The sequence below is a fragment of the Coptis chinensis genome, chromosome 6, assembly GCF_015680905.1.
Source record: "Coptis chinensis isolate HL-2020 chromosome 6, ASM1568090v1, whole genome shotgun sequence".
NCBI classification, from domain to species: Eukaryota; Viridiplantae; Streptophyta; class Magnoliopsida; order Ranunculales; family Ranunculaceae; genus Coptis; species Coptis chinensis.
The window spans coordinates 77,841,112-77,864,596 of NC_141461.1; positions in this window are offsets into that span (position 1 = coordinate 77,841,112).

Genomic DNA, 23,485 nt, shown 5'->3' on the forward strand with positions numbered 1-23,485 from the left:
AGCGAGGGTATTTCCCTTCAACTTAGCCCGATAAAGGCGTCTTGGTTAAGCGCCCAAGCGCCTAACTCTGTGGACTCGTGGGCTAAACTTGTTGTTGTTTATGGAACATTTTACCCACCCCTAAAGACGGATGAGATGCTTTCCAAGATTCATTTTTTTGAGAATCCTCATGAATCATTTTCTCGAGGCTTGGAATCGTTTCACCGAAGCGCTTATAGAGTGTCCACACCATAACCTAGCAAAAGACACGTTAGTTCGTGCCTTTTTCAAAGGACTTCTACACCACCATAAAGAAGTCCTTGACATAATGAATGGGGGTAGTTTCCTAAGTAAAGGAGCCTCGGAGGCTTACAAATTTTTAGAAGATCAAACTAAACGCAATAATAATTGGGGGTAGTGATGATATCCCCCGCTCTGCTAGTTCTTCTTCAACAGGTAAGGCCGCCGGTATGTTAGAGATGAAACCCGATCCAGAACTTAAAAATTTAATCGAATCTCTAACTAAAAAGGTAGAGGCTATTTATGTTCAACAAAAGCCTATCCCCGTCATGAATGTAAACTCCAACCCATGTAATTTCTGTTTGAGTCCTGAGCACCCTGACTCCTATTGTCCTCTCACCTATGAACAACAACAATCAGAACAAGATAATGTTTGCTCCATTAATAGCTATCCTATTCCTAATGCCCCATAGAGACAACATCCCAACTTTAGTTGGCGAAACAATCAACAAGTTACACCTCCAGGGTTTAATAACCAAAATGTTAGGCAAGCAAACAATTATAACCAAGCTCCACCTAGGCAAGGACAAGGACAAGGTCAGGGGAATTATAAACAAGCGTAACCACGACAAGGTCAAACACAAGGTCAGGGTAATTATAATAGTTATAATACCAATAGAGGTATCGTTCCGGTTAAAAATAATAACTATCACACCCCGCCCATAAATAATCAACGTGAGATAGTTCCAGTCGCACCACCTGTGACTACTACACCTACACAACCGGATCGTATCGATGCCTTTATACAGGTTACCCAATAACTTTTCCAAACAATGACTCAATCAAACCAACAGATCTTACAATCCATAAATCGGGCATACAACGGTTAGCTCAAGAGAAAGCCCAACCAAAAGTGTTTCCGAATGACAGCGATACCAAACCCTAAAATAGCAAACACGACCTTTGAGGTAAAGCGGTAATACTAGTACGAAAAACTACAATCGTAGGTGACCTAAATGCCATCACCACTCTCCGTTACGGGACGAAAGTGGTTGATAACACGATAACTATGCCTATAGTTACCCCATTAGTACTCCTACACCGGATATCGAACTAGATACCGAAATAGAAACTGAAGAGCCTACCACTGTAGAGGTACCAGTTAAACCACAACTTAAGAAACAGAAAGCCAAGGTTACACATCAAGTCGAGCCATACGCTAAATATAGAGCGAAACCACCGTTCCCTCAGAAATTAGCCATGCTAACTAGGGATACAAACTTTGAGGAGATTAGGAACATTTTCAAAAATCTAACGATAAACCTTTCTTTTCTCGAAGCTATTAAAAAGCTACCTAACCACACTAAGTTTCTTAAGGAGTTGTGCACTACCAGGCGTAAGACCAACATACCTAAAGACGCCTTTCTAATTGAACAGTTCCCAACTTTATCCGAAAATAATGGAATTGTTAAGTACAAGGACCCTAGTCGTCCTACTGTAAAATGCACCTTAGGAGATTCCCACACGACGACCGCTTTATTAGACTTGGGGGCGAGTGTTAACTTACTCCCGTATTATTTGTATAAACAAATAGGTCTACAGGAAATGCAGCCTACAAGAATAACGTTGCAGTTAGCGAGGCGGTCTATAAAGTATCCTAAGGGTGTAGTGGAAAACGTGCTTGTTAAGGTTCGGAGTTTTTCTACTATCCTGCACATTTTGTTATCCTCGATACGAAGTCGCTAGCGACTGCATGACCGATCATCTTAGGGATCCCCTTCTTGGCAACCGCCAACGCGCTTTATAAATTGCCGCGATGGTAAGATGTCCTTATCTTTTTGGCCATCTTTACGTTGAGGTAAATGTTTTTAAAATGATGAAACGATTACCGAATCGCCTATAGATAGGGGAGGTTAGCATGATCGAGAGCTTAGCTCAAGATTATTTTAACAACACTTTTCCGAAAACAATATGTACAAATTCCTTTCTTTTGGAACTTCAGATTTTGTAAATGACTCCTACTTAGAGGAAGTCAACACCATCCTTGAGTCCACACCAATTGTAAACCCACTGGTTGCTCCATATACTGAGTATGAAGACTTGCTACCTAAGCAAGTATTCATTATGCAAAATGGGGACCCTGATGAAACATCTATTGACATTCCTTCCACCCCAGTGCTTAAACCTCTTCCCCCGAAGTTAAAATATATTCAACTTGATCCGGATGGTAGTCATCCGGTAATTATATCTTCTCAGTTAACTAAGGGTGAAGAGACATGTTTAATCCGGGTGATTAGGGAACATCGGTCTGCGATTGGTTGGTCCCTAGCCGACATTAAGAGAATTCACCTTAATGTTTGCACTCATCGCATCCATTTGGAGGATAACGCAAAGACTTTCGCGAAACCAGCGTCGTTTGAACCCACGCCATGAAAGAGGTGGTTAGGGAAGAAGTCTTACGATTACTTTCGATCGCGGGTATCATATACCGATCTCGATAGCGAATGGGTAAGCCCCATTCATGTAGTTCCTAAGAAATCGGGGAGTTACCATGGTGCGTAGCGGAAAGGGTGACTATGTTGTCACACAAGGTCCTATGAAATGGAGAATCTATATTGATTACAGGCGTTTAAATGCTATGACACGAAAGGATCACTTTTTTACCTTTTATAGATCGGATGCTCGAGCGCCTAAATTGGTCATGCTTTTTATTATTTTACGGATGGCTACTCGGGCTATTTTCAGATTATTATTGATATTGATGACCAAGAAAAGACTACCTTCATATGTCCCTTTGGAGCGTATGCCTATAAACGAATGCCTTTTGGCCTTTGTAATGCTCCCGTACCTTCCGTGATTGTATGCTTCATATATTTAGTGACATGGTAGAGCGGTTTATGGAAGTTTTCATGGATGATTTTTCTATCTATGGAGACTCCTTCCGCGCATTTGCTTGTCTAACCTGTCTAAGGTTTTTGACGGTGTGAAGAAAAGAGCCTCGTTTTTTAAAGCTGGGAAAAGTGTCATTTCATGGTGAAAAGGGCATAGTACTAGGTCACATTGTATCTAGTGATGGCATCGAAGTAGATAAGGCCAAACTAGATAAGATAGTGACTCTACCTAAACCACGTTTGTCAGGTGATATTAGAGCCTTTCTAGGCCATGTAGGTTTTATAAGCGTTTTATTAAAATTTTTCGAAAATAGCTAGGCCTTTAACTAATCTGCTTTTGAAGGATGCAATCTTTAATTTTAATTTTAACTGTAAGCAGGCTTTTGAAACTTTAAAAGCCGCCCTAACCTCTGCACAAATTATCTGACCTCCCGATTGGTCTAAACCTTTCGAACTCATGTGTGATGCTAGTGATTATGCGGTTGTCTTTGTCTTGGGGACGTAAAACTAGATAATAAGTCCATTGTTATTTATTATGCTAGTAAAACCTTAAACGATGCTCAACGGAATTATTCAACTACCGAAAAATAATTCTTATTTTGTCATTTATGCTTTAGATAAGTTTTAGATCCTTATTTGGTTGGTTCTAAAACTTTAGTTTACACGGACCATGCAGACCTTTAAGTACCTTTTGCAAAGAAGGATGCTAAGCGAGATTAATCCGATGGATCCTTCTCCGCAAGAGTTCACATTAGAAATAAAGGGCAAAAGAGGGGGAAAACGTAGTTGCCGACCACTTATCTAGACTTACAAGCGGCGATAATAGTGATTACGAGTCCATACGGACTCGCGTTCACGATGAGCATCTATATGCTATTTTTCAGCACCATGGTATCGACATTGTAAATTATTTAGCGGCTGATGTTATGCCTTATAATTGTTCAAGAAATGAGCGTAAGAAGTTCTTGGCGAGTTAAGTTATACTCTCTTGGGGGATGAGCCCTACCTTTTTAAGTATTGTCGCGGATCAGATTATTCGTCGTTGCATTCCCCAGTGGGAATATAATGAAGTTCTATCGTTCTGCCATGACAAAGAGTGTGGTGGCCATTTTAGTGGAATGAAAACAGCCGCTAAAGTTCTTCAATGTGGATTTTATTGGCCTACCCTTTTTAAGGATGCCCAAGTGTATTGCAAGACGTGTATTCGTTGCCAACAACTTGGGCGAATCACGAAGCGTAATATGATGCCATTAAATCCAATCTTGATAGTAGAAATTTTTGGCGTTTGGGGTATTGATTTCATGGGTCCCTTCCCTGTTTCCCACGGTTTCATTTATATTCTAGTTGCCGTGGACTACGTGTCTAAATGGATAGAGGCCATGGCTTGCCGTAGCAATGATCATAAGACAGTTGTATTTTTTATTAAGGAGTATATTTTCTTTCGGTTTGGCATTCCTAAAGCCATCATTAGTGATGGTGGAACATATTTTTGCAATAGAGTTGTTGCATCCCTAGTGAAAAAGTATGGAGTTACACACAAAGTAGCAACTCCTTATCATCCACAAACTAGCGGACAAGTAGAAGTTTCTAATAGGAAATCAAAAAGATTTTAGAAACAACTGTAAAATCGATAGGAAAGACCGGTCGGCGCCTATCGGATGCCTTATGGGCATATAGGGGCGGCTTTCAAAACTCCTATAGGTATGTCTCCCTTTAGACTTGTATTTGGGAAACCATGTCATTTGTTCGTTGAATTAGAGCAATCGTGGCTCGTGGGCTATAAAAGCCTTAACTTCAATATTGATGAGGCGGGTGTCAAACTTGAAGTTGCAATTGAATGAGCTTGAAGAAATCCGTGGCGATTCTTTACGATCTCGCTGAAGGATTATAAAGCTAACATAAAAGCGTGTTCATGATAAGCAAATCTTGTGCAAGGAGTTTGTGGTTGGTCAAAAGGTTTTGCTTTATAACTCCCATCTACATATTTTCCCAGGGAAACTAAAAACCCGTTAGTGCGGTCCTTTTTAAGTTACTGAAGTCACCCCTTACGGGGCAATCACCTTGGTAAATCCTAAGGACAACAGTACCTTTCAAGTTAATGGTCAACGGTTAAAAAAATTTCACGAACTTCTGTCCCCTGATGTAGAGGAAGTCCTTTTACAGGACCCTGTCTATGATGATTGACCTTTGTCATTTGGTGTATGTACTTCCTTTCACTTCCATATAGTGGTAAATGCACCATTCAGGTAACCGGGCCCTCCCTATGGAGTGTGTGAATGTAAGTACCGGATCCTAAGTCCACGTTTCACATAATTCACGTTTTCACTTTTGCATGTTTTCTCGGTTTTTGAGTCATGTTCCTCTATGGGGTGAATTATATATTTATTGTTTTTCGTGTTTCTTATAATAAACTATAAACTAATAAAAAAAAAAAAAATATATATATATATATATATATATATATATATATATATATATATATATATATATATATATATATATATATAATAAAAATTCTAAAATCATAGAAATAGCAATCTAACAAGTATTGGGAATCTGACTTTAAACGACCCACGTTTAAAACAAATTTTGTGTTTAAAAATTTGTTTGGGGGTGGGCAGTCGGTCTTTCCATCCGGATTGCTCGAACTTTCCATTTGTGTTGCTTAGGCCATTAGTTATAGTTCATTTGGGTTGACGTTATCTAAAACTTAGATTTCCTTCGTTCGCATAACTTACGTCACACACTCACCTTGAGGCGTTTTTCCACCTTCTTATACGTCACCCATGGTTGGAATTGAGTGTTTTATGGATCATTGGATTGGAAATTCTCTATTGATAATTTCCATAACTCATTCGCCAAAATCGGACCAGTAACGAAGCGGCAAATTGAATTTGAAATTGCGCGAAATATAGGAAAAGTTCGGAATTCGAATTGGGCTTGGGCCCAACCCGCACGCACATCTGTGCATCTCCTTCCTTCCCAAAAACGCACAGTTGTTTCCTTTTCCAATCCCGCCGGTTACCAAAGTTTAAAACAAACCTTAAACACCTAAAAAAAAAAAAAAAAAAAAAAAAAAAAAAAAAAAAGAAAACCTAACTACACCCACGCCAAGCATTTAAATCAAACTAAAATCTTCCCCAAACCATTACCACCACCAACCCCACCAATTTTAAAACTCCGAAAACAGCCACCAATTCAAGCTTCAACCTGCCACCGTACCCACCATCCCTACCACCGTTGTTTTTAGTTGTTTTTCATCAAACTCGCTTCCTCCACCGTCTACAAAACCATTGGTTGTTTCAAAAACTTCAATGGCTCTGACGAATAATAATTGCCGAGCACGCCGCGTTTGTCGACAGCCGGCGCCATTTTACGACGCGGAGATGATTAGGAGAAAATGGAATGGATTGTGGTACTTTCGACCGAGGAATTCTATCACTACGATTTGGTAGAACGGTTTTATAAGAAGCGAGAATTGAGGGGATAGGATTTTCATTAAGATAGCAGGAATGAAGAGGGAAGTAACTTGAGGGCGGTTGTTGGAGCTGTTAGGAATTACGCTGAAAGCAACCTAGAAAGCGACCATTCGGGGAATCGATTATCTTTGGAGTTCCGCTTTGATGAAAGATCTTGTCGTGGAGGGTGAATACAATCTGAATTCTCATTCGCGTTTCGCCAGCAACCACGAGAACCAATCAACTGTTCGGTGGATTGGTAGGAACGCCCTCGGGAAAGACAAAGTCAGCGACATCGATCGGCCGCAATATCCGACGTTCTCACGGATTTTGCAAGCGAATAAGTATAATTTCTGATCCTCGATTTAATTTTTAATGTGATTAGAGGAGTGGGAAAAGAGCATGAAGCCTCTTCCCGTATTGATCACTAAGATCATGCTCTCATTTAGAGTGTCACAAAATCTGCTCCTATTAAGATCAAATTGCATTCTAATGCAAGTATTTATCTGGATTGCATCCAAGAGACTTGGCTGTTAATGCGAAGGAAATGTGGTTGAGTCGAGGAGGATGAAAGGGAGGATATGACATGTCTGGATGACGATGCATTAGATAGTTGTAGTTTTAATTTAGAACGTATGCAAGTGTTACAAACTGGCTTGCATTGCGTTTATGGTATTTGTGAAGATATCCGAGATAGACAGATTGTAGTTCGAAATAAGCAAACGAACCTTCAGACGGGAGTTGAAATGCTCAAAAGGGGTCAGGACGATATCTTGTCTAACATGGAGACTATCCACCAACATCACCAAGCCCAATTATCACGATTTTCGGGGATCGAGATGGAAGCATAGCGCTTGTTCCGAATAGAGATGCTACGACGCATGCCACCCGTGGAGGATTCTATTTCAGCCGAGTCTGAGAGGCATGAGCGTCGTCGCCGAAGGAGAGATGGCTCAAGCCATTCTTCATCCCATAACCAATCTCCATCTCAGGGTCCATCTTCATCACATGGCTAGGTGTGCACCATCAGTTTGTGTTCGCTGTTATTTCATTGTTTTTATTGTTTTATTAGTTGGATTTTAATTCAGTTGTTAAATTGAAATATTAATGTGTTTGTTTTATGTTGTTTGGATTTAAATTTTATTTTTAATATAATTGGTCATTTTCGAATTGTGCGTGTTTTTATCATTAATCCCACCTTCCCGAATTGTTTGGGGGTGGTAATATTTATACCGAGCATAATTCGTTATATGATCATCTTCTGTAAGGTTGTCTTGGAGTAAATGTTGAGAATTTGGCCGATATCGGCATATCTATGATTATGTGTGGTGGTAGCATGAAACCTAGGAGAGTTTAGAAGTTACTATCTAAATCCAGTATAAAAGATACCAGGGTTGTTAGAAAATCAAGAATATGGTTTGTTTCCGTTTTCGGGTTTGGAATTTTTCTATTTTCGGAAATTGCCTCAAAACAATTTGGCAACTTGTCGATTCATTTTGGAAGCTCAGAACCTATTTAAACTTCCTTTATTCTACACTCACAACCCACACTACACCCCACCATCATCTCTCACCTTTCACTCCAAGCTTTTCCTTCTTTTTTTCCTTAAACTGTTTCAAGATTCTACGAAGCATTCGCGCTTCTAGACCTTATCGAAATTTTACTCGGGCGCACCAGCGCCAAGTTGAGCGACTTCGCTACCAAACACTGTAACTCCAAAAACCCGAGTGCACCTGCTACCGCGACTCCGTAAAACACGAAAATTTCCAATTTTATGAGGGTTGTTCCGGATTTTTGGAATTCGTTCAAAGAGTAGTTGAGATGACATCTCCTATAGTCATACCGAATAGTCTTTCGAAGGCGTGTTGGGAACCGGAGACCTATGGACATTGGTTCCGTAATAGGATCCCCGCAGTTAGGATGAAGCCATCTACGGTAAGTGATGACGATTCATATTCAAAGACGACTTCTTCGCTTATTTCTACGACCACGTTAGATTCTATTGTAATCGGGATGGAGAACAAGAATTCTCCGTCGTAGTCGATGCCACGACACTAAAATTCAATAAAAATGTGGTCGCTTTAGTTTCGGGATTACCAATACCGATCCCTGTTTCACACATGGGGATATATGACCGATAATGCATACCTTTATGATTATACATATTTCCATGAGTATTATGGGGGAGGGTATTTCGAGTAATGGACCCGTGGGCGATATAGCATTGCCCTCCGGTAGCTCATCCCTAAACGTAGGCACCACCATGTTATTCATCCCGATGAATATTTTGGGGAATGGCGGTTCACTTCGCAAATAGTGCTGGTGACATTTTCCTCGCTTTAGGTGGAGGGGCGTCGCCGATATGACATTCCCCGAGTTTTAGTCGCTAGTCTTAAGAGAGAGCCAAAGCATAAAGGCGTAAGTATCTTCTTATGCCTGTTTTGGTAAGCCGCATCATGCATGCGTAGTTGTTTACCTGTATTCTGTGCCCAATTCACAGATTGGAAAAGGGTTAAAGTCATGAGACCCACCAATTAGGTGGTTCTCATTGTGAATTATGACTAGCGGGATGGCGGCAGTGCGACCTCATTTGTCGCCCATTACATCCCATCGGACATAATAACACTTAATAGGTTAGCATTAGTAGATGATAAATGGCGGCAAGCTTGGCAAGTTATAATGGTCGGCGGGATCGCGAAGGAACCTCATCTCTTTGATGAGGAGGAGGATCTTTTGCGGGGAGATAAGGCAAGTTTTTAGTTTCAGTTAGTGTCCGCTTATGTCCCAAGCAATTTAATTGTTAACCCCATAATGGGTGGAACTCTTATAGAGTCAAGGCCAAGTATTTTTATTTCCTATATTAGTATGTTCTAACCTTGTTTTGCGGATGTTCGAATTTCACGCGTTTCCATGGTATTTTTCTACCCTCTTTATTTAAATGCTTTGAGGACAAAGCATGCTTCTTGTTTGGGGGGCATAGAAACACATGTAATTAAGGCATCCTGTTAGGATATAGATATGTATAATATGCATTTGTTTTCAAGTTAAAATTTTCAAAAATATAAATAAATAAGTTTATGCTATACACTTAGGAATATTGGAATTGTTTTCTTTCTATGCTCTTAACAATCTAGAAGTCTCAATGAAGCTTTTGCATCGTAATAATTGTTAGAAACTTAGGTTAATATGTAGGTAATAATCTTTACATCTATCTATAAATATATTACATGAGTATCTATGATTGTTAGCAAGAAGTTTCTGAAATCTAGGCTAGAGTACTTATTCTACAAATCCTGTGAGAATATAGCCTAAAGCCTTATATATGAAATAAACATTTGAGAAATGACACTGAGGGAGAAGTAAAATCGGATAGAGAAATCACACGTCCACTTGCTTGATCACTATGACATATCCTAAGCGAGAATTTAGGCCCTCTTTGGATCGATATAGCCAGAAATTCAAACCTATGAATTATTTTCCGCTAGTCTCCCCTCTGAGCCTTTCTTTAGCCTTCCATAAAACCACAATTCCTTTACCCCATTTACAAAACAAAACAAAAAAAAAAATTCAACTTACCCAATCTAAAATAAGTCCGAGAATAGAATGAGTGAAGAAAAAGAAGAAGAGAAAACCCGTGTGTAAACAAAAATTAGTTAGTTGCTTCGAGAAAAAGAAAAGAAGTTTCCATCCAAGGAAAAGAAAAAGAAAAATAGAAATAAATAAAACTCGAAAAAATAGAATAAAAGTGAGTCAAAAGCCAAAGAAAAGAAAAAAGAAAAATATGGCTAAGGATGGAAACAAAGTATAGAAGCAAAAAGAAAATAACAAGGTTTTCTCTAAGTTACATAATATGAAGACTCTATTATCTCGGACTTGTCCTTTTGAATATCCATTTCCTTCCTTCTTAAACTATCTCCTAATCCCCCATGAACACCTAATAAAGACCTCTAGCTCAATTAGGAATAGGTTAGTGTGATAGTAAGTGGCGGATGTGTTTGATCGACTCCGGCTTTTCTTGTTTGTCATTGAGATTGTAAGGTAAAGTGTGCCCCACCGCATTAATGGAATAATAAACTCGAAAGCGAAAAAAATCGAGTGGTTTTGTCTTGACATTTATGTGAGGACCTACTTAAGGACGCTTATTCCGAGTTTTGAAACGAACCCGCTAGGCATTTCATAGTATTACTCATAGTATATATATTTGTATCATAGATGATTGATTATTATGCATATATTAGTTTAGGTTTTGACTTGGTTATTCTTATTTATTTGCTAGTGAGATGTATAGATAGTTGAGACATGAATGAGGAAACAATAGTTTTATTTCTTAGTCGTTGTAGTATAGATGAAGTTTGTGAGTACCTTCACTGGAAAACTCTCATGAGGTTATAACTTCGTCCACTAGGGAATTCCTAGTGGTTTAAAGGCCTTGTTGCAGATATGGTCAATGCAATCGCGACTCAACTAAACGCGAGAGTAGTTAGAACTTCATTTTTGGTCACTTATTCTAATTTCTCATATTTGCTTGAGGACAAGCAAAATGCTGTTTGGGGTGGTTTGATAAGAGCCCAAAACTGTAGTTTTAACCCCATAACGAGTCATACTTTTAGACCAATTATGTGAGTAATAATTACCAAGAGTTAATACCGACACGTGTTTTACGCGTTCGGGCTTCAAAGTCAATTATGTGCAGAAATGTGCCACTTTGATGAGATAAAGGAGCAATGGTTGGTTGCTAAGGAGTTCTGTGATTAAAGGCCAAGATTCAAGAAGACAAAGCCTTTTCTAAAGCCGGTCAAAGCTGAAAAGTCAAAGTCAACGCGGGCGTAAACAAAGACACAAAGTCGTGTGAGAACTTCCGAAGGCCGTATCTTTGGACTCATACCTCGGAATTGGGTCTACCTTATGTCAAAACGACCGTCTCGGAAAGAGCTTTCCAATGGGCCAAGCCTTGGTCCAATTAGAGGAGCAAAAGTGGATGAAACATCTGTCGAAGTCAACTGCAGCTGAAGAGGCCTTTCTAGACTGAAAGTATTGGGTTTTGGGCCTGATTCTCTGGCCCAAAACATGGCTCCAAGCCCATGCACGATTTTTGGATCTAAACATATAAAAACAAAAGCTTAGCTCTTTGTTAATGGTAGCTAGTTAGACCTAAAAATATAGATAATTTTAGATCTAGTTTTCATTAAATAAAATTAAGTTTAGTTCATTTCAATTATTGTTTTAGATTAATCTTTAGAATCATTGTTCTTCATTAGTTTGATAAATAAAATAGCTAGTCTGTCAATTTCGATTCTTGTCATTTACAATTGTTTAGATCTAAATTCCCTTATTACTTGTTATTCATTTCCTAGTTATTACCTGAGATTTCAATCATTGTTTAGATAAATTGCACAAAGATAGAATTTTTATATGATGTCTAGTTTTAATTCAATGGGAAATGATAGTTGTATGAATCAAGGCTAAACCTCCATTAGAGGGGTTGAAGAAGCCTTGATGAAGCTTGATCTTTGTTAAACTTAGAAATCGTCGTGATAGTTATTCCACTCTAGAAACGATTAATTCACCATGAGAATTGGTTTAATCGCTCACATGCTAGTTATGAATTGGTAGAAATTCCATATATAATTAGGGATTAGAATTACTATTTTGATATGCGAAGCATTCAATTTGGATCACGACGAGTCTTTGTTAGTAGGATTAAGTCGAGTTAAGGTGGATTCAATTCCCTTTAATTCTTTATCTAGATTCAAACCTTTAGCATTCTATCATTCCGTTATTAGTAACTTGTCAATTGAATCCACCCCGTAGTATAGAATTCCCCTCGTAAATCTCTCACTAGACTTAAGACCGATTAGTTAACTATGAAATCATTCCATGCTAAAGAACTAGGAGTGGAATGAATTTGTTACTCCACCCTATTTCAATAGAATTGAGAGTAGAAAACTTGATAAACCTAGGCACGTAATATGTTTTAGTTTACTTACGTTTTGAGTTTTATCGTTCATTTTGTAGGTAAACTATTATCTTTTTATGTTTTATCAGTACTCTATGCAATAGAAAAGACTGATTTAATTTCATTAAGGTTCTAGAATACTTAGCGACATAAGGTTTTTCCAGGTATACTGATTTGCAAATATTTCTAAAATCCAGCAAGTTAGGATCTTCTTACAAATTTAAACACAAGCATTAGAAAAGTCAGTAAAAGACTTCTCACTTCTCATGAACACGTGCAATCTGGTCATTGCCACCAGGACCGCATTGAACTAAAGGATATTCAATTGCAAGAACTCCTTTGCTAAAGCTATTGCTACCCTCCTCACTTTGAAGTTGAACAAACCCGCTATCAGTTTGGTTACCACACAAAGCTATTAACAAAAGGATTATTTCCCTATCAAGTTGGAAGTGGTATTAGAATGGTAGGCACTACAAGGCAAGGATGCAAATTTTGGTTAGCTAATATGTATGTACTTTCGAAAGGGCACGAGTCTAGGCATAAAAACAAGAAAACTTAGAATAAAGTAACACATAGTAAAGCATCTCCAATGGAGTGCTCCTGGAATTGAAGATTTAATATAAGTTTAATAAGTACAAGCCTATGTAAAACCAAAACCCAAGAAAATTTTTGTGGCCTGAATAAATATTTTTTTTTAAAAGTTAATGCATCTAGGCAGAAAAATTGAAAGCGTGGAACAACCCAGCAAAAACGCAGGCACAGTAAAACTTCTTCAATGGACTGCTCCTAATGATCGTTGATAAGAATAGAAGTATGAGAAGACTGCATAGCAACAACACTCATGTTCAGGGAGTAGCTAATGTTATGTGTAACAGAGAATGATTAGATTTATATTAAGGCTCAGCACTAGTGTTAATTACAATACTCATCTTCTACTAGAGTTTTGCTTGATAACATTCAAGTTCTTATTGTGTACAAGACTCCTATTACTAAGTGCAGCTGAGTAAGACCACGTGCTGGTCCATTCTCCATTTAAATCGAACACATGGGAATGAAAAGAGTGGTTAGATTAATTCTTTTACCACCGACTTATCGAGAACAAGACAAATCAACCCGATTCTTGATAAGGGGAAAGGTCAGCTACAAAATTGAACCCAACAACAACAAATTCTCGACAAAAATCATGGGACCAAGTAGACGAGCCGAGTTTACTTTGCAAAACATTCAATTAAAATAGATTTTCTAGTTCAATAACCATCAAAACTGATCCCATTTTAGGACCGAACCACCTCAAAGAACCACTTTTGTCAGTTACCCACCCACACAAGAACAAACAAGATAGACAAAGAATACAGGGTCCAAAGAATCACAGACAACCAAAAACTAGATAATTAATGAAGCAGATTGTGGGATCTTAGAGTTCCATAACTTTATTTTCTTTTGTCATTACAAGAAATTTACATAGCAAAAAAAGTGATAAGGAAAGTTAATGTGGAAAAGTTTTTTAAACGAATATCAAGTGTAGTTTGGTCGAAAGTAAACAAGTACATAATAAGCACTTCTGTAAGGAATTTCAGCAAACAAATGGCGGTTATGATTTATCATTTGCAATCACACGTAAAAAAATTGTTAAGCAGTGAATTTATGACTCTATTTTAAAGAGATTAATGCAAGAAAAAGGGGATTTCTTAGAAGATCAATACAATCATTTTTCAAGCTAAATACAAAATTCAATGTACACAAAAATTGAAACTTTTCCATTGTATAATTGTTAACCTAGAAACATGTTACAAACACAAAAAAGGTGAAGGAAAGCTTACTTGGGAACATATACAATGACTGTAGCAGTGTAGCCTCAACGAGATATAATGGTGGTTGATACGATTATACGAACCGTCTTCACTCTTCATCCCTGAGAACGAATAAGTTGAAGAGGAGAGGAGAGTTTTTTTCATTTTCAGTTCAGGATTGAAGAGAGATGGAGGGGGTTTCTGTTTCGTGCGGGGGATTTTTAGTTTGTTCGGTAATCGTGGGAGACTGGAAAAGAAATGTCTCTAGAGTCTAGATCGTGTCTGATATGATTTCGCCTATGCAAGATTTAAACACTATTATCTCGGTTTATTCCGAGATATTTGAAAGCTTAACTATCTCAGATGGAAGATATAGTGTGGTAACAAAATTTCTGTTAAATCGGCTATGTATGGACCAATTTAATTGATAAATTTCTCATCTTGGTTACCAGTTAACCATGATAATACATTAACTTGATTTGCCAAAAACACACTAAAAATAGTAGTTACCTCGGTTTCAAGAAAAACCGAGATGAAGCGAAATTTAAAACCGAGATAAAAAAAACCCTTTTTTAAGTAGTGCTAAGAAACATAAAGCAAATGTTAGACATCCAATTGATCCATACGCTAAATATAGAGAGAAACCACCGTTTCTTCAGAAATTAGCTATGTTAAACAGGGATACAAACTTTGACGAGATTAGGGAAGTTTTTAAAAATCTAACGATAAACTTACCTTTTCTGGAAGCTATTAAAAAATTACCTCACCATGCTAAGTTTCTCAAAGAGTTGTGCACTAAAAGGCGTAAGACAAATATTCCTAAAGACGCCTTTTTAACTGAACCATTTCCAACTTTAACGGAACACAATGGAATCGTTAAGTACAAGGACCCCGGTAGCCCTCATCGTCTAATGCACCTTTAAGAGATCCCACATCCGACGCACCGCTTTACTAGACCTGGGGGTGAGTGTTAACTTACTCCCGTATTATCTATACAAACAAATAGGTCTACAAGAGATGCAACCTACTAAAATGACGTTGCAATTAGCGGATCGATCTATTAAGTACTCTAAGGGTGTGGTTGAAAACGTGCTTGTTAAGGTCCAGGATTTCTACTATCCTGCTGATTTTGTTATCCTCGATACAGAAATCACTAACGACTCTGTTCAAATCATTTTAGGGGGTCCTTTCTTGACAACTGCCAACGCGCTCATAAACTGCCGCAATGGTTCGATGTTCTTGTCTTTTGGCCATCTTTCTGTTGAGGTAAATATTTTTAAAATGATGAAATAGTTACCAGATTCGTCTATAGATGGGGAGGTTAGCATGATTGAGAGCTTAGCTCAAGATTATTTTAATAACACATTTCCAGAAAATCAAATGCATAAATTCCTGTCTTTTGGAAGATCAAATTTCGCCGATGACTCCTACTTAGAGGAAGTTAACACCATCTTCGAGTCTACACCTATCGTAGACCCTTCTGTTGCTCCATTTACAGAGTTTGAAGACCTGCTACCTAAGAAAGTTTTCATTACTCAAGATGAGGACCCCCCAGAAGCATTTATCAATATTCCTTCCACCCCGGTGCTTAAACCTCTTCCTCCTGAGTTAAAATATATTCAACTTGATCCAGATGGTAGTCATCCGATAATAATATCTTCTCTGTTATCTAAGGAGGAAGAGACACGTTTGATCAGGGTGATTAGGGAACATTGTTCTGCGATTGGTTGGTCCCTAGCCAACATTATGGGAATTGACCCTAATGTATGCACTCATCGTATCCATTTGGAGGATAACGCAAAGACTTCTCGTGAACCTCAGCGTCGCTTGAACCCTACCATGAAAGAGGAGGTCAGGGAAGAGGTCTTACGGTTACTCGATGCGGGCATCATATATCCGATCTCTGATAGCGAATGGGTAAGTCCCATTCATGTAGGTCCTAAGAAATCAGGGATTACCATGGTACGTAATGCCAAGGGTGAATATGTTGCCACGCATGGTCCTATGAAATGGAGGATCTGTATTGATTACAGATGTTTAAATGCCATGAAACGAAAGGATCATTTTCCTTTACCCTTTATAGATCAGATGCTTGAACGTCTAGCTGGTCATGGTTTTTATTGTTTTTTGGATGGCTACTCTGGCTATTTCCAAATTATTATTGATATTGATGACCAAGAAAAGACTACCTTTACATGTCCTTTTGGAACATATGCCTATAAACGAATGCCTTTTGGCCTTTGTAATGCTCTTGGTACCTTCCAGCGGTGTATGCTTCATATATTTAGTGACATGGTAGAGTGTTTCATGGAAGTATTCATGGATGATTTTTCTATCTATGGAGACTCTTTCACTGACTGCCTATCTAACCTGTCTAAAAGTTTTGACACGATGTGAAGAGAAGAGTCTGGTTTTAAATTAGGAAAAATGTCATTTCATGGTGAAAAAAGGCATAGTACTAGGTCACATTGTATCTAGTGATGGCATCAAAGTAGATAAGGCCAAACTAGATAAGATAGCGACTCTACCTATACCACGACCGTCCGAAAGTGATATTAGAGCCTTTCTAGGCCATGCAGGTTTTATAGGCTTTATCAAAGATTTTTCGAAAATAGCTAGGTCGTTAACTAATCGCTTTTTAAAGGATGCCATTTTTATTTTAATTTTAATCGTAAACAGGCTTTTGAAACTTTAAAAGCCGCCTTAACTTTTGCACCCATTATACAGCCTCCCGATTGGTCTAAACCTTTTGAACTCATGTGTGATACTAGTGATTATGCAGTTGGTGCTGTCTTGAGACAGAAACTAGATAATAAGTCCATTGTTATTTATTATGCTAATAAAACTCTAAACGATGCTCAAAGGAATTATACAACAACTGAAAAAGAATTCTTAGTTGTCGTTTATGATTTAGATAAGTTTCGCCCTTATTTGGTTGGTTCTAAGACTCTAGTTTACACGGACCATGTAGCCCTTAGGTACCTTCTCGCAAAGAAGGATGCTAAGCAGAGATTAATCCGATGGATTCTTCTCTTGCAAGAGTTCACATTAGAAATAAAGGACAAAAAAGGGGTCGAAAAGCGTAGTTGCTGACCACTTATCTAGACTTACAAACGACGATGATAGTGATTCTGAGTCCATACCGGACTCTTTTCCTAATGAGCATCTGTATGTTATTTTTTCCCCACCATGGTATGCTGACATTGTGAATTATTTAGCATCTGATGTTATTCCTTATGATTGGTCAAGAAATGAACGTAAGAAGTTCTTGGCCAGAGTTAAACTATACTACTGGGATGAACCCTACCTTTTCAAGTATTGTGCGGATCAGATTATTCGTCGTTGTATTCCCCAATGGGAATATAATGAGGTTCTCTCATTCTGCCATGACAAAGAGTGTGGTGGCCATTTTAGTAGAATAAAAACAGCTGCTAAAATTCTTCAATGTTGGTTTTATTGGCCTACTCTCTTTAAAGATGCCCAAGTGCATTGCAAGACGTGTATTCGTTACCAACAACTTGGGCGAATCACAAAGCGTAATATGATGCCATTAAATCCAATCATGGTGGTAGAAATATTTGACGTATGGGGCATTGATTTCATGGGTCCTTTTTCCAGTTTCCCACGATTTCATTTATATTCTAGTTGTCGTGGACTACGTGTCTAAATGGATAGAGGCCATGGCTTGCCGTAGCAATGACCATAAGGCGGTTGTGTTTTTGTTAAAAGAGTATATTTTCTATCGCCCGACATTTCCAAAGCCATCATTAGTGATGGTGGAACACATTTTTGCAACAGAGTTGTTGCATCTCTCGTGAAAAAGTATGGAGTTACACATAAGGTAGCAACTCTGTATCATTCACAAATTAGCAGACAAGTAGAAGTTTCTAATAGGGAAATCAAAAAGATTTTAGAAATAACTATAAATCCCGATAGGGAAGATCGGTCAAAGTGTCTATCCGATGCCTTATGGGCATATAGGATCGCTTTCAAAACTTCTATGGGTATGTCTCCCTTTAGACTTGTATTTGGAAAACCTTGTCATTTGCGGATTGAATTGGAGCACCGTGCTATGTGGGCTATAAAAGCCTTAACTTCAATTTTGATGATATGGGTGGTGTTTGAAATTGCAATTGAATAAGCTTGAAGAAATCCGTAGCGATTCTTATGATCTCGCGAAGGATTATAAAGCTAACATGAAACGTGTTCATGATAAGCAAATCTTGCGCAAAGAGTTTGTGGTAGGTCAAAAGGTCTTACTTTACAACTCCCGTCTACATATTTTTCCGGCTTTCCTTGTGTGTCATTGAGATTGTAAGGTAAAGTGTGCCCACTACACACTGGAGTATGTAGCGAAACTTGAACGGAAAAATCATAGTGGTTTTTGTCTTGACATTTATGTGAGGACCTACTTAAGGACGCTTATTCCGAGTTTTCATAAACAAACATGCTAGTGCATTTCATAGTATTACTCATTATATATATGTTTATTTGTAGATGATTGATTATTATGCATATATTAGCTTAGGTTTCGACTTGATTATTCTTTATTCATTGCTAATGAGATATATAGATAATTGGGAGCATAAATAAGGAAACAATAGTTTTATTTCTTAGTCGTTGTAATATAGATGAAGTTTGTGCGTACCTTCACTGGAAAACTCTCACGAGGCTATAACTCGTCCACTAGGGAATTCCTAGTGGTTTAAGGTCTTGTTGTATATGGTCAATGCAATCGCACTTGGCGAAACGGGATTAGTTAGAACTCCATTTTTGGTCACTTATGCTAATTTCTCATATTTGCTTGAGGACAAGCAAAATGCTGTTTAGGGGTGGTTTGATAAGAGCCCAAAACTGTAGTTTTAACCCCTTAACAATAATACTTTTGACTAGTTATGCGAGTAATAAATAAGAGTTAATGTTGATTACGTCTTTTTATGTATTTCAGGCATTAAAGTCAATTATGTGCAGAAATATGCCACTTTGGCGAGATAAAGGAGCAAGGGTTGGTTGCTAAGAAGTTCTGTGATTAAAGGCCAAAATTCAAGGAGAAAATGCCCGGTCAAAAGCTGAAAAGTCAAAGTCAACGCTGGCAGAAACAGCACATAAAAGTTAGCAGAACTTCCAAAGACCGTATCTTTGGACTCAGGCCTCGAATTGGTCGTACCTTATGTCAAAACGATCGGCTCGGAAAGAGCTTTCCAATGATCTAAGCCTTGACCCAATTAGAGGAGCAAAAGTTGACAAAAAGTCTACTGAAATCAAATCCGGCTGGAAAGGGGTTTGTGGACTGAAAAAATTGGGCTTTGGGCTCGATTTTCTGGCCCAAAACATGGCTCCTCAGCCCATGCATGAAAATGTGGATTTGGTCTCCTCCATTTCCACACACAAGACTGAACTCTGAAATAGGAATTAGGTTAGGTAGCAAGTAGCCATTAGAGATATTTTCTAGATCTAGATTTTAGTTTTCATTCCATTAATTAGTTTTTCATTTTCTTGTTTTAATTTAGTTATTTGAATCATTGTTTTATTATTCATTAGATCAATAAAATAGTTAGTTCTTCATAATTTTGATTATTGATTTATTTAAGTACTTAGCTTTAAATTAAATTAATTGTTTGTTATTCATTTCTTAGTTGTTTAATTTCGAATTGAATTCTTGAGTAGATTGATATAATAAAGTTATAATCTTTATATTATGTCTTATTCAATTTCATATGAAAATGATAGTTTGATAAATCAAGGCTAAACCTCCATTAGAGGGGTTTGATGAAAACTTGATTGTGTGGTGTAGAATCATTGTAAGAGTCTATTCCACTCTAGAAGGGAGTTAATTCGCCATGAGAATGGGTAGAACTTCTTCACATGCTAGTCATTAGTTGGTAGAGATTGCCATGAATGATTAGGGATTAGAACGACCAATTCTTATCTTAAGAACATAAGAATTAGATTATAACAATCTATGCTAGTTTATTGAGTTGGATTCAAGGTGGATTCAACCCCCTAATTCTTTATCTAGATTCAAACCTTAGTATTCCATAGCATTTCGTAGTTGAATTATTATAGTTATTATCTTGTTATTTGAATTCACATCGTAGTATAAATTCCACACCATTACTCTCACTAACTTTGGCTAGGACTGATAATATTAGAAAACATTGAATGCTAAAGAACTAAGAGTGGAACGAATCTTTTACTCAACTCTATTTCGATAGATTCGAGAGTATAATAATATTTGATAAATAAGTACGAGTTCAGTTTTATTTTTACTTACGTTTAAAGTTCATCGCTTAAACGTAGGTAGAACTATATTCATTTTTACCGATTATCAGGGGGCGAGTGTTAACTTACTCCTTTATTATATATATAAACAAATAGGTCTACAAGAGATGCAACCAACTAAAATGACGTTGTAATTAGCTTATCGTTCTATTAAATATCCTAAGGGTGTGGTTGAAAACGTGCTGGTTAAAGTTCAAGATTTTTACTACCTAGCCGACTTCGTTATCCTCGACACAGAAGTCGCTAACGACTCTGTTCTTGTCATTCTAGGGCGTCCTTTCTTGGCAACTACCAACGCACTCATAAACTGCCACGATGGTTTGATGTCCATGTCCTTTGGCCATCTTTCTATTGAGGTAAATGTTTTCAAAATGATGCAACAGTTATCCGATACGACTATCGATGGAGAAGTTAGCATGATCGAGAGCTTAGCTCAAGATTATTTCAATGATACGTTTCTAGAGAATCAAATGCACCAATTCCTTTCCTTTGGAAGTTCCGACTTCGACGATGACTCTTACTTAGAGGAAGTTAATCCCCTTTTTGAGTCTACCCTTATCCTAGATCCCATCTGTAGCTCTATCTTTCGAGTTTGAAGACCTCTTACCTAAACAAGTCTTCACTACTCAAAACGATGACCCTCTGGAATCCTTTTTACCCATTCCTCCCACCCCTATGCTTAAACCTCTTCCTACTGAGTTGAAATATATCCAGCTTGATCCGGATGATAGTCATCCGGTGATCATATCTTCTCAGTTATCTGCTAATGAAGAGACATGTTTGATTAGGGTGATTAGGGAACATCATTCTACGATCGGTTGGTCCCTAGACGACATTAAAGGGATTGATCCTCGTGTATGCACGCATTGCATACATTTGGAGGATAATGCGAAGACTTCACGTGAACCTCAGTGTCGCTTGAACCCTTCCATGAAAGAGGTGGTCAGGGAAGAAGTTTTACGATTACTCAATGCGGGTATCATATATCCCATCTCTCGATAGCGAATGGGTAAGTCCCATTCACGTAGTTCCTAAGAAATCGGGGATTACCGTTGTTCATAATGCTGCTGGTGAATATGTTTCCATGTGAGTTCCTGTGAAATGGAGGATCTGTATTAACTACAGACACTTAAACGCCATGACATGAAAGGATCACTTTCCTTTACCTTTTATAGATCAGATGCTCGAATGTCTAGTTGGTCATGCTTATCAGTGTTTTTTAAATGGCTACTCTGGCTATTTTCAGATCATTATTGATCCTGACGACCAAGACAAGACTACCTTCACATGTCCTTTTGGAACATATGCTTATAAATGGATGCATTTTGGCCTCATATCTTCATATCTTTCGTGTATGCTCCTGGTACCTTCCAGCGGTGTATGCTTCATATCTTTAGTGACATGGTGGAGCGCTTTATGGAAGTTTTCATGGATGATTTTTCTATCTATAGAGACTTTTTCAGTGAATGCATGTCTAACATTTCCAAGGTGTTGACACGGTGTGAGGAAAAAATCTGGTTTTAAATTGGGAGAAATGTCATTTTATGGTAAAGAAAGGAATAGTTCTAGGTCATATTGTATCTAGTGACGGCATAGAAATAGATAATGCCAAATTAGATAAAATAGCGTCTCTACATATACCACGGACTATCCATGACATAAGAGCCTTTTTAGGCCATGCAGGTTTCTATAAGAGTTTTATCAAGGATTTTTCTAAATTAGCTAGTCCTTAACTAATCTGCTTTTAAAATATGCAATATTTGATTTCAATTATGACTACAAACATGCTTTTGAGACATTAAAAGCCGCTTTAACATCTGCACCGATTATATAGCCTCCCAATTGGTCTAAACCTTTCGAGCTTATGTGCGATGCTAGCGATTATACTGTTGGTGTTGTGTTAGGTCAGAAACTAGATGATAAGTCCACTGTTATTTATTATGCTAGTAAGACTTTAAATGATGCTCAAAGAAATTATATTACTACGGAAAAGGAATTTTTAGCTGTGGTTTATGCTTTAGATAAGTTCCATCCTTATTTGGTTGGTTCAAAGACCTTAGTCTACATGAACCATGCAGCTCTTAGGTATCTTCTCGCCAAGAATGAATGCTGATTCGATGGAGATTGATCAATAGTTTGGATCCTTTCCTACGAAATAGTTTACCCTAGAAATTAGAAGAATAAACGCGGGATCGAAAATATCTTTGCCGATGAGCATCTTTATTCTATTTTATCTAGACCTAACAAATTTAGCGGGTTAGTTCTTGTTTACGAATCCATTACCGATTCTTTTGCCGATGAGCATCTTTGAGATGATTTTTTTTTGGACCTTGAAATCGGAATTAGATGAATTATTTAGCTTCTAATATTTATTCTAATATTATTCCTGATGTTTGGTAAAAAATAGAACGTAAATTTTTTTGCCAGAGTTAAGTCATACTACTAGGATGAACCCTACCTTTTTAAGTATTGTGCAGATCAAATTATTTGTCGTTGTATTCCCCAGTGGGAATATAATGAAGTTTTATCCTTCTGCCATGAGAAAGAGTGTGGTGGCCATTTTAGTGGTATGAAAACGGCAGCTAAAGTTTGTCAATGTGGTTTTTATTTGCCTACTCTTTTTAAAGATGCCCAAGTACTACAAGACGTGTGTTTGTTGCCAACAACTTGTGCATATAACTAAATGTAATATGATGCCTTTAAATCTCATTATGGTAGTAGAAATTTTTGATATATGGGACATTGATTTCATGGGTCCTTTTCTTATTTCTCACGGATTTATTTATATTTTTGTTGCCGTGGACTATGTTTCCAAATGGATAGAAGTCATGGCTTGCCGTAGTAATGACTACAAGACAGTTGTATTTTTAGTTAAGGAATACATTTTCT